The 14,177-nt window shown below is 38.8% G+C and overlaps 1 pseudogene; it reads left to right on the forward strand.

The window, feature by feature from the left end:
* LOC134302895 (uncharacterized) overlaps positions 1 to 14,177 on the forward strand; it is a 657,104-nt pseudogene that overhangs the window by 13,805 nt on the left and 629,122 nt on the right.

Raw genomic sequence — 14,177 nt, forward strand, 5'->3', positions numbered from 1 at the left:
TGCTAGATCACGACTATGACTGAATGACAAGAAACCAAGGACTAGGACTTTTGGTAGATCACTGACTGTGATGGATAAGTAACCCAGGACTTTTGCTAGATCACTGACTGTGGTTGACTAATAACCATGACACTCGGTAGACTGTGGTGGACAAGTAATCTAGAACTCTTGGTAGATCACAAGTAACCCAGGACTATTGTTAGATCACACAGAATGGTCGACAAAATAACAGGACTCTTGATAGATTACTGTCTGTGGTGCACAAGTAACCCAGGACACTAGGTAAATCATTGATTGTAGTGGACAACTAACCTAGTACTTTTGGTAGATCACTGAGTGTTGTGGACAAGTAACCCAGGACTCTTGATAGATTACTGACTGTTGTGGACAAGTAACCCAGGAGTCTTGGTAGATCATTGTCTGTGGTGGACAAGTAACCCAAGGCTCCTGACAGATCATGGAGTGTGGTGGACAAGTAACCTAAAACTCTTGGTAGATCACATTTACATTTACATTTTACATTTCACAAGTCACATACAGATCACAAGTAACCCAGGGCTATTACTCCTGCTAGATCACACAGAATCGTGGACAAAATAACAGGACTCTTGGTAGATCATTCATTGACTGTGTTTGATGAGTAACCATGGCACTTGGTAGAGCATTGATTTTAGTGGACAATTATCCTAGTACTTTTGGAAGATCACTGAGTGTGGTGGACAAGTTTCTCAGTCCTTAAATAGATCACTGACTGTGGTGGACAAGTAACCCAGGACTCTTGGTGGATCACTGAGTGTGTTGGACAAGTAACCCAGGACTTTTGGTAGATCACTGAGTGTGGTGGGTGAGTAAGTCTGGACTCTTGGTAGATCACTGAGTGTGGTGGACAAGTAACCCAGGACTTTTGGTAGATCACTGAGTGTGCTGGGCGAGTAAGTCTGGACTCTTGGTAGATCACTGACAGTGGTGGACTAATAACCATGATACTTGGTAGATCACTAACTGTGGTGGACAAATTACCCAAGGCTGTTGGTAGATCATGTAGTCTGGTTCTTGGTAGATCACAAGTAACCCAGGGCTACTACTCCTGCTAGATCACACAGAATCGTGGACAAAATAACAGGACTCTTGGTAGATCATTCATTGACTGTGGTTGATGAGTAACCATGGCACTTGGAGCATTGATTTTAGTGGACAACTAACCTAGTACTTTACAGGAAGATCACTGAGTGTTGTGGACAAGTAACCCAGGACTCTTGGTAGATCACTGAGTGTTGTGGACAAGTAACCCAGGACTCTCGGTAGATCAATATGGTAGACAGCAGAAGCTTAACTTGTTTTGTTAGCCTTCTAACAGTATTGTTTCTTTATAAACTGTACACTACTTTGTGATGACACTAATTTTTGCATGTTTGCATTGTATTGTTTTGGGTTTTTGTAATAAATATACAACTCCAAATCAGTAAAAGTTGGGAAAGTATGGTAAATGTAAATAAAAAATGCACTTTTGTGTGTTAACGTAAATTTCCTTGGACTTTTATTTGAATTATGGAATGGACATTACAAGTCCTCTGCACCTCAATGTTTTCTGCCGGTCCCAATAGATGGCAGGTAAGATATTGGTAAAGTTCGTGCTCCATACAGCTCTACATGGCAGGGTATACGTTATTAATTTTCTTGTAAATTGAATGACATCTAACAATACTAGTTCATTAATATAAGCAATAAATTATAAGACACTAACCTTACGAGAAACATTTAAATGAACCTAAAGGACGATGAGGGCAAACCACCCCTTTCTGATTCGCACTCAGTGTTTGCAGGTGATGATGGAGAATGAATAATCATTGGTTTAGCTGCTCTGCATTGTTATGATAGTTATATTGATGGTTTAGCTCAGGGGTGGCAATACGTCAGTGCACGCTGGGAAATCGCGCCTCATTCAAACAGGTCAACGTGATTGACATGAAATGTGGCCACCGTTTCTTGAATTTTCGGTTTGTTACCAGAGCTACGCCTCTGCCCACCTAAAGCACCGCTAATCTAGAAAGTTTTCATTCATCAGTAGCCAGTTTGTGCCATTTTTGCGTTTTTCCTTTTGTAACCTGCACTGTTTGTGAAGATGAGAGTCACAACAAAGCACCAGTCAAAAACGCTTTAATTTGGGTGAGAACGCTGCAGAGATGCTGTTTCATTCATACATACCTCAATCTGACATTCATATGAAGTTAAAAGCCTCTGCTGGACAGTTTTGGAATCTGCTGGCTGAGATAAAATATCCAAACATATAAAAATGTGCCACATATTTGACTGCCTGCATTTTTGGATCAACCTGCTTGTGTAAATCAGCCTTTTCCAACATGAAAATAATGAAGTGTAAATATCGCTCCACTCTTACTGATGAACACTTGTAAGCTGCTTGAGAATCAGTATCAGCAGCTCCTGTCCAGAAACATAAACCTGACTGATACCATTGAGTAAATCATCAGAATAAGGTCAGTGTGAACCTGTAATGCTAAATGTCAATATAGGAACTGAAGCTTTGTAGCTTTTTTGAAACATGATGAGGCAGACCTTAAAAAGTAGTTCGTTATGACCTGTCGACTGAAATAGAAGCTCTCAAGCCACAAAAGTGTGGGACCCCTGATTTAGCTGGTCAACCACCAGTTTAGATTAACATAAATCCTTCTAGTTAGCATCATGATCTTCTCTAGGATGGATCATTCATCATGGTTTAATCTATAGAGTTTGTTACAAGATGAACAGCAGCATTAAAAGGATTTAGTGTAAGTGATTACAAATACTGATCAGCCATAACATTAACATAACATTTTATCAGCTCCACTTACCATATACAGTGCCTTGCAAAAGTATTCAGCCCCCTTGAACTTTTCAACCTTTTGCCACATTTCAGGCTTCAAACATAACGATATGAAATTGTAATTTTTTGTGAAGAATCAACAACAAGTGGGACACAATCGTGAAGTGGAACGAAATTTATTGGATATTTTAAACTTTTTTTAGAAATAAAAAACTAAAAAGTGGGGCGTGCAATATTATTCAGCCCCTTTACTTTCAGTGCAGCAAACTCACTCCAGAAGTTCAGTGAGGATCTCTGAATGATCCAATGTTGACCTAAATGACTGATGGTGATAAATAGAATCCACCTGTGTGTAATCAAGTCTTCGTATAAATGCACCTGCTCTGTGACAGTCTCAGAGTTCTGTTTAAAGCGCAGAGAGCATCATGAAGACCAAGGAACACACCAGGCAGGTCCGAGATACTGTTGTGGAGAAGTTTAAAGCCGGATTTGGATACAAAAAGATTTCCCAAGCTTTAAACATCTCAAGGAGCACTGTGCAAGCGATCATATTGAAATGGAAGGAGTATCAGACCACTGCAAATCTACCAAGACCCGGCCGTCCCTCTAAACTTTCAGCTCAAACAAGGAGAAGACTGATCAGGGATGCAGCCAAGAGGCCCATGATCACTCTGAATGAACTGCAGAGATCTACAGCTGAGGTGGGAGACTCTGTCCATAGGACACAATCAGTCGTACACTGCACAAATCTGGCCTTTATGGAAGAGTGGCAAGAAGAAAGCCATTTCTCAAAGATATCTATAAAAAGTCACCTGGGAGACACACCAAACATGTGGAAGAAGGTGCTCCGGTCAGATGAAACCAAAATCGAACTTTTTGGCCACAATGCAAAACGTTATGTTTGGCGTAAAAGCAACACAGCTCATCACCCTGAACACACCATCCCCACTGTCAAACATGGTGGTGGCAGCATCATGGTTTGGGCCTGCTTTTCTTCAGCAGGGACAGGGAAGATGGTTAAAATTGATGGGAAGATGGATGAAGCCAAATACAGGACCCTTCTGGAAGAAAACCTGTTGCAGTCTGCAAAAGACCTGAGACTGGGACGGAGATTTATCTTCCAACAAGACAATGATCCAAAACATAAAGCAAAATCTACAATGGAATGGTTCACAAATAAACGTATCCAGGTGTTAGAATGGCCAAGTCAAAGTCCAGACCTGAATCCCATCGAGAATCTGTGGAAAGAGCTGAAAACTGCTGTTCACAAACGCTCTCCATCCAACCTCACTGAGCTCGAGCTGTTTTGCAAGGAAGAATGGGCAAAAATTTCTGTCTCTCGATGTGCAAAACTGATAGAGACATACCCCAAGCGACTTGCAGCTGTAATCGCAGCAAAAGGTGGCGCTACAAAGTATTAACGCAAGGGGGCTGAATAATATTGCACGCCCCACTTTTCAGTTTTTTATTTCTAAAAAAAGTTTAAAATATCCAATAAATTTCGTTCCACTTCACGATTGTGTCCCACTTGTTGTTGATTCTTCACAAAAAATTACAATTTCATATCGTTATGTTTGAAGCCTGAAATGTGGCAAAAGGTTGAAAAGTTTAAGGGGGCTGAATACTTTTGCAAGGCACTGTAGAAGCACTTTGTAGTTCTACAATTACTGACTGTAGTCCATCTGTTTCTCTACATGCTTTGTTACCTCCTTTCACGCTGTTCTTCAATGGTCAGGACCCCCACAGAGCAGGTATTATTTAGGTGCTGGATGATTCTCAGCACTGCAGCGACACTGACATGGTGCTGGTGTGTTAGTGTGTGTTGTGCTGGTATGAGTGGAGTTTTTAAATACCGTGTCCACTCACTGTCCACTCTATTAGACACTCCTACCTAGTTGGTCCACATTGTAGATGTAAAGTCATCTTCTAGACCTTGATCAGTGGTCACAGGACGCTGCCCACGGGGCGCTGTTGGCTGGATATTTTTGCTTGGTGGACGATTTTCAGTCCAGCAGTGACAGTGAGGTGTTTAAAAACTCCAAAATAAAATGGACAGTGAGTGTAGAAACCAGGAGGTGGTTTTAATGTTATGACTGATCAGTGTATATAGTGGTGGTTTCAGTATTAACTCTGCAGTCCAGCAGGTGGAAATCATCAACCTTAACATGGTAGATCAACCAGCTCAGTTCAGAGAAGAGGAGCAGAAGCAGCTACAGCGGTTAATGTGTTTGTACTAAAGTGAATCATCTGTAAGTAAAATATTCATTTATTTATTGCTCTTTAATTAACTACATTCTAATTAATAATAAAACTAGAGTTTATAATAAAATACTACTGTAAGGATTTGAGGAGCGTTAACTCTTTTCTCATTTAAAAACGCGAACTGCTAGCTGCTCCGTTAACTGTTAGCATCACACGATTCAGTACTGATGAACCGATTCGTCTCAACTGATCCAGCAAAATGAATCAGTTGCTCGTTATTAGTTTTACAGTTTTATAGAAACACGTCAAGTTCTTTAAGTCTTAATATAAACTAGATATGTATCTCAGCAACTCAGCATCTTTATTCATCCTGTGTTTCTTTGTCTATCAAATAAACGTTCGAGCAAATTAAAGTGACCGATTTCAGTTTTATTGCATTGTCAGAAAGTGTCCCAACTATTTTGGAATTCGTGTTTGCTGCCTTGTTACATAAATTACATATCTTGATCAGCCAGTATCTCTTTTAGGGTCCCGACCTGAAACTACATAAAGTAATAAAGTACATCCATCCATGTGTCTGTCTGTCTATTAGATGTTTAATAATGCAGTGAGCAGAAGAGAGACACATCACCACCATGGATCTACAACATGAAGGATTCCAGGAGAAACAGATAAAGGAGGAAGATGAAGATGGCACTTACTTCTGTAAGTAAATATAAAGCATTATGCCACTTTTCCACCAGACAGTATGGTACAAGACAGTACAGTATGGTACAGTACAGTGTGGTACAGTACAGTGAGGTACAGGACAGTGTGGTACAGTACAGTGTGGTACAGTACAGTGAGGTACAGGACAGTGTGGTACAGTACAGTGTGGTACAGTGTGGTACAGTACAGTGTGGTACAGTACAGTGAGGTACAGTACAGTGAGGTACAGTACAGTGAGGTACAGGACAGTGTGGTACAGTACAGTGAGGTATAGTACAGTATGGTACAGTGTGGTACAGTACAGTGAGGTACAGTACAGTGAGGTACAGTACAGTGTGGTACAGTACAGTGTGGTACAGTATGGTACAGTACAGTGTGGTACAGTACAGTGAGGTACAGTATGGTACAGTACAGTGTGGTACAGTACAGTGAGGTACAGGACAGTGTGGTACAGTACAGTGTGGTACAGTACAGTGAGGTACAGGACAGTGTGGTACAGTACAGTGTGGTACAGTATGGTACAGTACAGTGTGGTACAGTACAGTGTGGTACAGTACAGTGAGGTACAGTACAGTGAGGTACAGTACAGTGAGGTACAGGACAGTGTGGTACAGTACAGTGAGGTATAGTACAGTATGGTACAGTGTGGTACAGTACAGTGAGGTACAGTACAGTGTGGTACAGTACAGTGTGGTACAGTACAGTGTGGTACAGTATTGGACAGTACAGTGAGGTACAGTACAGTATAGTACAGTGAGGTATAGTACAGTATGGTACAGTATTGGACAGTACAGTGAGGTACAGTACAGTGAGGTACAGTACAGTGTGGTACAGTATTGTACAGCACAGTGAGGTACAGTACAGTATAGTACAATACAGTGAGGTACAGTACAGTGTGGTACAGGACAGTGAGGTACAGTACAGTGTAATACAGCACAGTGTGGTACAGTACAGTATGGTACAGTGTGGTACAGTACAGTATAGTACAGTGAGGTATAGTACAGTATGGTACAGTGTGGTACAGTACAGTGTGGTACAGTACAGTGTGGTACAGTACAGTATGGTACAGTATAGTACAGTACAGTGAGGTATAGTACAGTATGGTACAGTATTGTACAGTACAGTGAGGTACAGTACAGTGAGGTTCAGTACAGTATGGTACAGTACAGTATGGTTCAGTACGGTATGGTACAGTATGGTTCAGTACAGTATGGTTCAGTACAGTGTGGTACAGTACAGTGTGGTACAGTAAAGTAAGGTACAGTACAGTGTGGTACAGTATTGTACAGTACAGTGTGGTACAGTACAGTGAGGTACAGTACAGTATGGTACAGTACAGTGTGGTACAGTACAGTGAGGTACAGTACAGTGTGGTACAGTACAGTGTGGTACAGTACAGTGAGGTACAGTATGGTACAGTACAGTATGGTACAGTACAGTGTGGTACAGTACAGTGGGGTACAGTATGGTAACTACAGTGAGGTACACTACAGTATGGTACAGTACAGTATGGTACAGTACAGTGAGGTACAGTAGAGTACAGTATGGTACAGTACAGTGAGGTACAGTAGAGTACAGTATGGTACAGTACAGTGTGGTGCAGTATGGGAACAGTACAGTGAGGTACACTACAGTATGGTACAGTACAGTATGGTACAGTACAGTGAGGTACAGTACAGTGAGGTACAGTAAAGTACAGTATGGTACAGTATGGTACAGTACAGTATGGTACAGTACAGTGAGGTACAGTAGAGTACAGTATGGTACAGTACAGTGAGGTACAGTATGGTACAGTACAGTGTGGTACAGTATGGTAACAGTACAGTGAGGTACACTACAGTATGGTACAGTACAGTATGGTACAGTACAGTGAGGTACAGTGTGGTACAGTACAGTGTGGTACAGTACAGTATGGTACAGTACAGTGAGGTACAGTATGGTACAGTACAGTGTGGTACAGTATAGTACAGTATGGTACAGTACAGTGTGGTACAGTACAGTCAGGTACAGTACAGTGTGGTACAGTACAGTGTGGTACGGTACAGTACAGTATGGTACAGTACAGTGTGGTACAGTACAGTGAGGTACAGTACAGTATGGTACAGTACAGTGTGGTACAGTACAGTGTGAGTATGGTACAGTACAGTATGGTACAGTACAGTATGGTACAGTACAGTGTGGTACAGTATAGTACAGTATGGTACAGTACAGTGTGGTACAGTACAGTGAGGTACAGTACAGTATGGTACAGTACAGTATGGTACAGTACAGTGTGGTACAGTACAGTATGGTACAGTACAGTGTGGTACAGTACAGTGAGGTACAGTACAGTATGGTACAGTACAGTGTGGTACAGTACAGTATGGTACAGTACAGTGAGGTACAGTACAGTATGGTACAGTACAGTATGGTACAGTACAGTGTGGTACAGTACAGTATGGTACAGTACAGTGAGGTACAGTACAGTATGGTACAGTACAGTATGGTACAGTACAGTGTGGTACAGTACAGTGTGGTACAGTACAGTATGGTACAGTACAGTGTGGTACAGTACAGTGAGGTACAGTACAGTATGGTACAGTACAGTATGGTACAGTACAGTGTGGTACAGTACAGTATGGTACAGTACAGTGAGGTACAGTACAGTATGGTACAGTACAGTATGGTACAGTACAGTGAGGTACAGTACAGTGTGGTACAGTACAGTGAGGTACAGTACAGTATGGTACAGTACAGTGTGGTACAGTACAGTATGGTACAGTACAGTGTGGTACAGTACAGTGTGGTACAGTACAGTATGGTACAGTACAGTGAGGTACAGTACGGTACAGTAGTGTGGTACAGTACAGTATGGTACAGTACAGTGTGGTACAGTACAGTGAGGAACAGTACAGTGAGGTACAGTACAGTATGGTACAGTACAGTATGGTACAGTACAGTATGGTACAGTACAGTGAGGTACAGTACAGTGTGGTACAGTACAGTGTGGTACAGTACAGTGAGGTACAGTACAGTGTGGTACAGTACAGTGTGGTACAGTACAGTATGGTACAGTACAGTGTGGTACAGTACCCGCGATGCGATTCACGATACTGGGTTCACGATCCGATTTTTTCCTTATTTTTTTAAACTGAAATTGAAGACAAATTATGACAAAGTTTCCTTTCATTATTATTTCTCTTAAAAAAAATAAAATACTGTATATGTGATATTATCTTTTATTTATCTAAATGTCTTTTAATTTCTGAGGTAGGTACATGTAGGACCCCTTAAAATATGCTGTGTATATATATGAATTATCTTCATGTTAAGAGTTATAGAACTCAGTTTCCCAGAGTCCTTTTCTGTTTTCGCGCCATTTGCCTGTTGGTTTCCTGTTCTTCTTTACAGTATTTGACCATTTAGGTGACTTTGGAGTGTGATTGCCCCATTGTTGGCCAATCACCATTGCGGATGGGCGGGCTGAAAGAAAGAGGGTGTGTTCGGAGAAAGTTAGAAGGAGACGGAGTTGCGGACCGTTTTCGCGCTCGTAATCTTTATTTCTTTCTTGAAGTTAAAAGTGTTTGGCGACTTGATATACGCAGTATATTGGCCCAAACATTGACTTTTGGTTTGTTTTCGGTCACTGGACAGTGCATGTGTACAGGTGCATGTGAGTACCGTTACCGAGGGAAACCCGAGGACAACAACCTTGAGCTTCGGGAATCGTTTGAACACATGTGACTCACTAACTGCGAACGGCATGCAAAGCGAGTTACTAACTGTTTTGGACGAGCAAAGAGGACTGCAGCTCCGAGTGAACTGAGTGCTTGTGCAACGTGTGAATAATAAGTGAGTACTCCTCCGCTGTTGCTGCGGATGTCCGCCTGTTTGCCGTGTGAGCTTCGGGGACCCGTGAGTATCGATTCAATTGAATCATTCTGATTCACCTACACCAGCGTTTGGCTCTTCTAAGTGCACCAGCGTTTTGGATCTTCTAAGTGCACCAACGTAATGGGCCCCAACGTCTTCTAAATTACAAGCGTTTGTAACTCTTTTACTAACACCAACCTAAGACAATTTAAACAGGTTATTTCGGGTTATTTGATAAACATTCTTTAAAAAGGACATTTGTGTATCTACTGATGTTTTCTGGTAAATATTTTCTGAAGAAACTGTTTTGTTTAATAATTTTTGTTTTCATCTTCTATTGACTGTTTACTTTAAAAGAAAGTATTGAGAATATTGCTTTATTGGGGTTTCAGCCTATGTTTATTTCTTTATGTGTACAAAACGAACAGCTTCAGCATTAAGAATGCATTTATTTTCTGTTTAATAAAAGGAGGTATAAATACTTATTAAAGTATTTGGGTATTTTTGGAGGCACCGCGCTATATTGTATAGGTACTGAGATGTGCACTCCCTAAATTTTATTAGGCGCCTTTAGGGAGGGGTTACATACAAACTATGCAAAACAATTTAGATTTATACCCAATTTGACTGAAAACCCCCGAATTTGGCAACCAGGCGTATAGCGCCAGTGACGTCAACAAGGCGAGGTGCATTGTGCCAGCGCCCTCTGCTGTTTAAAGTGAATATTGATTCATTATGCATGTAAACCGATCTGAATCGTGGAGTTTTTGAATCGGTTATTAACTGTCCTGTGGTGAATCGTTACATCCCTACTAATCAGTGGAAATAATGAGACAGTGTGGATATTAGAACCTGTACTGTCCTGCTACACTCTAGTTTGAATTAGATAAAATTGTGATTGAAAAACCAAACCCACAGTCCTACATTTCTTTTTTAAATATTGGTGGATTTTCAGGTGAAGGATCCATAATCACTGTAGACCATGTCACCCCAGGGGACCAACAGGATGGAAGTTCCCAGATGAAGCCTGTGAAGAAGGAAGAACCTGAAGATACAGATGAACTCAGTAAGATTTTATTATTTTGCTTAAAGTAGCATTGACTTTGACGTTTTTTTGATGACACAGGATGAAGCTGAGATATTTCATCTTTTATCTGCTCAACTTTATTTCATTCATTAATAAACATCCATTCCCACATTTCAGGCCTGCAACACATTCCAAAAAAAGTTGGGACAGGGGCAATTTAGGGTTAGTAATGAGGTGAACACACTTAATAACGATATGATGTGAACAGGTGATTATAATCAGGGTTTGGTACAAAAGCAGCATCCAGGGAAGGCTGAGAGTCTCTGATGAGCAAAGAAGGGAAGAGAATCTTTACAGTGCATGATATCATTAAGCGGTTCAAGGAGTCTGGAGGTAGTTCAGAGCGTAAGACACAACACAAAGAAATACAGAGAAACATTTACAAAACTATTAAAAACTTTAGTGTGGAGTAAAGTGAACCATGTCCAGAAAGCTGAGTCGAGTTCTCTGGGCTCTGAGACATCTGAGATGGACCATGAGGTGGCCAGACGTGTTGCAGTGAATCGAAAGATTCAAGAATGTTAAAAAAATCCAAAATCACTATTATAAAACGGATAGTTCCGGTCCTAAAATCTGATTGGCTGAGCCGCGTTCGAAGCCGTTGTAAAACCCCCGATAAACGCACACCTAGGACCACCTCACATCGTTCAATATTAATACGCCACTGAAAAGAAAAAGTGAATGTTATGTTCGCCCTCATGTTGCCTAGCAACACTGTTAATCGAACTACCTGGGTTCGCGGAAGAATGCTTTTTGTAAGTGTTTTTGTAAATAAAAACATTTATAAATTGAACATTGTTGTATTTTATTATATTTTATGTTGGCGAGCGTTTTATAAAAGCAATAAGTCACGAGAGGCCGTGCGTTACTGCTATGATTTTATCATGGGGAAAGACGGGAAACAACCTTCCCTGTGATAAAATCGCAGTAACGCACCGTCTCTCGTGGCTTATTGCTTTATTAACACCGTCAAATTCAAGTAGAATAGATGACGACAAATCTGAAGCGTTTGTTTTAACAAAACATCCCTGATAAATGACGTAATGAAACCCACAACCTTACGTTCCCTCTGATTGTTGAGTTTCTTCTTCACATATTGATGTAATTTCAGGTCAAGAATCCATACTCCCTGTGGAACACGTCACCTCTGAGAAACACCTCTCCCCTGAGGACCAACAGCATGGAGGTTTTCACCTAAAGCTTGTGAAGAAGGAAGAACCTGAAGATGATGATGACCTCGGTAAGACATTTTTTAATCTTAATGTTTACCATACCATTAAAACCACCTCCTTGTTTCTACACTCACTGTCCAGTTTTATCAGCTCCACTTACCATATAGAAGCACTTTGTAGTTCTACAATTACTGACTGTAGTCCATCTGTTTCTCTACATGCTTTGTTACCCCCTTTCACCCTGTTCCTCAATGGTCAGGACCCCCACAGGACCACCACAGAGCAGGTATTATTTAGGTGGTGGATGATTCTCAGCACTGCAGTGACACTGACATGGTGCTGGTGTGTTAGTGTGTGTTGTGCTGTGCTGGTATGAGTGGATGTAAACACCTCACTGTCACTGCTGGACTGAGAATCGTCCACCAACCAAAAATATCCAGCCAACAGCGCCCCCGTGGGCAGCGTCCTGTGACCACTGATGAAGGTCTAGAAGATGAGCGACTCAAACAGCAGCAATAGATGAGCGATCGTCTCTGACTTTACATCTACGAGGTGGACCGACTAGGTAGGAGTGTCTAATAGAGTGGACAGTGAGTGGACACGGTGTTTAAAAACTCCAGCAGTGCTGCTGTGTCTGATCCACTCATACCAGCACAACACACACTAACACACCACCACCATGTCAGTGTCACTGCAGTGCTGAAAATCATCCACCACCTAAATAATACCTGCTCTGTGGGGGTCTTGTGGGGGTCCTGACCATTGAAGAACAGGGTGAAAGGGGGTAACAAAGTATGTAGAGAAACAGATGGACTACAGTCAGTAATTGTAGAACTACAAAGTACTTCTATAAGTGGAGCTGATAAAACTGGTTCCTGCTGTTGGGACGATGAGCATGGCCCTTGGTTAGTTTGTTCCTGATTAATACTGTAAATGGAATTGGAAAACCAAACCTACAACCTTCTCCACATATTGGTGACATTTCAGGTGAAGGATCCGTATTCCCGGTGGAACACCTCACCCCAGTGGACCTCCAGCGTGGAGATTTCCTGATGAAGCCTGTAAAGAAGGAGGAACCTGAAGATGAACTTGGTTAGACTTGAACATCTTTTATTTTGTTTCCAGATGGGGGTTTGAGGGGGCTGGTATTGGGGGTGGATGCTTTCAGAGTGGATTTAATAATGCACAACCTTTTTTTTTACTATTTATAATGTTATAAATGTATTTTATTATTTATAATGTTATAAATGTATTTTATTATTTATAATGTTATAAATGTATTTTATTATTTATAATATAAATGTATTTTATTATTTATAATGTTATAAATGTGTTTTATTATTTATAATGTTATAAATGTAATTTATTATTTATAATGTTATAAATGTCGTTTATTATTTATAATGTTATAAATGTAATTTATTATTTATAATGTTATAAATGTATTTTATTATTTATAATGTTATAAATGTATTTTATTATTTATAATGTTATAAATGTATTTTATTATTTATAATGTTATAAATGTATTTTATTATTTATAATGTTATAAATGTAGTTTATTATTTATAATGTTATAAATGTAGTTTATTATTTATAATGTTATAAATGTATTTTATTACTTATAATGTTATAAATGTAGTTTATTATTTATAATGTTATAAATGTAGTTTATTATTTATAATGTTATAAATGTAGTTTATTATTTATAATGTTATAAATGTAATTTATTATTTATAATGTTATAAATGTATTTTATTATTTATAATGTTATAAATGTAATTTATTATTTATAATGTTATAAATGTATTTTATTATTTATAATGTTATAAATGTATTTTATTATTTATAATGTTATAAATGTATTTTATTATTTATAATGTTATAAATGTATTTGATTATTTATAATGTTATAAATGTATTTTATTATTTATAATGTTATAAATGTGTTTTATTATTTATAATGTTATAAATGTATTTTATTATTTATAATGTTATAAATGTATTTATTATTTATAATGTATAAATGTATTTTATTATTTATAATGTTATAAATGTATTTTATTATTTATAATGTTATAAATGTATTTTATTATTTATAATGTTATAAATGTAGTTTATTATTTATAATGTTATAAATGTAATTTATTATTTATAATGTTATAAATGTATTTTATTATTTATAATGTTATAAATGTGTTTTATTATTTATAATGTTATAAATGTAGTTTATTATTTATAATGTTATAAATGTAGTTTATTATTTATAATGTTATAAATGTATTTTATTATTTATAATGTTATAAATGTAGTTTATTATTTATAATGTTATAAA

The sequence above is a fragment of the Trichomycterus rosablanca genome, chromosome 2, assembly GCF_030014385.1.
Source record: "Trichomycterus rosablanca isolate fTriRos1 chromosome 2, fTriRos1.hap1, whole genome shotgun sequence".
In the NCBI taxonomy this organism is placed as follows: Eukaryota; Metazoa; Chordata; class Actinopteri; order Siluriformes; family Trichomycteridae; genus Trichomycterus; species Trichomycterus rosablanca.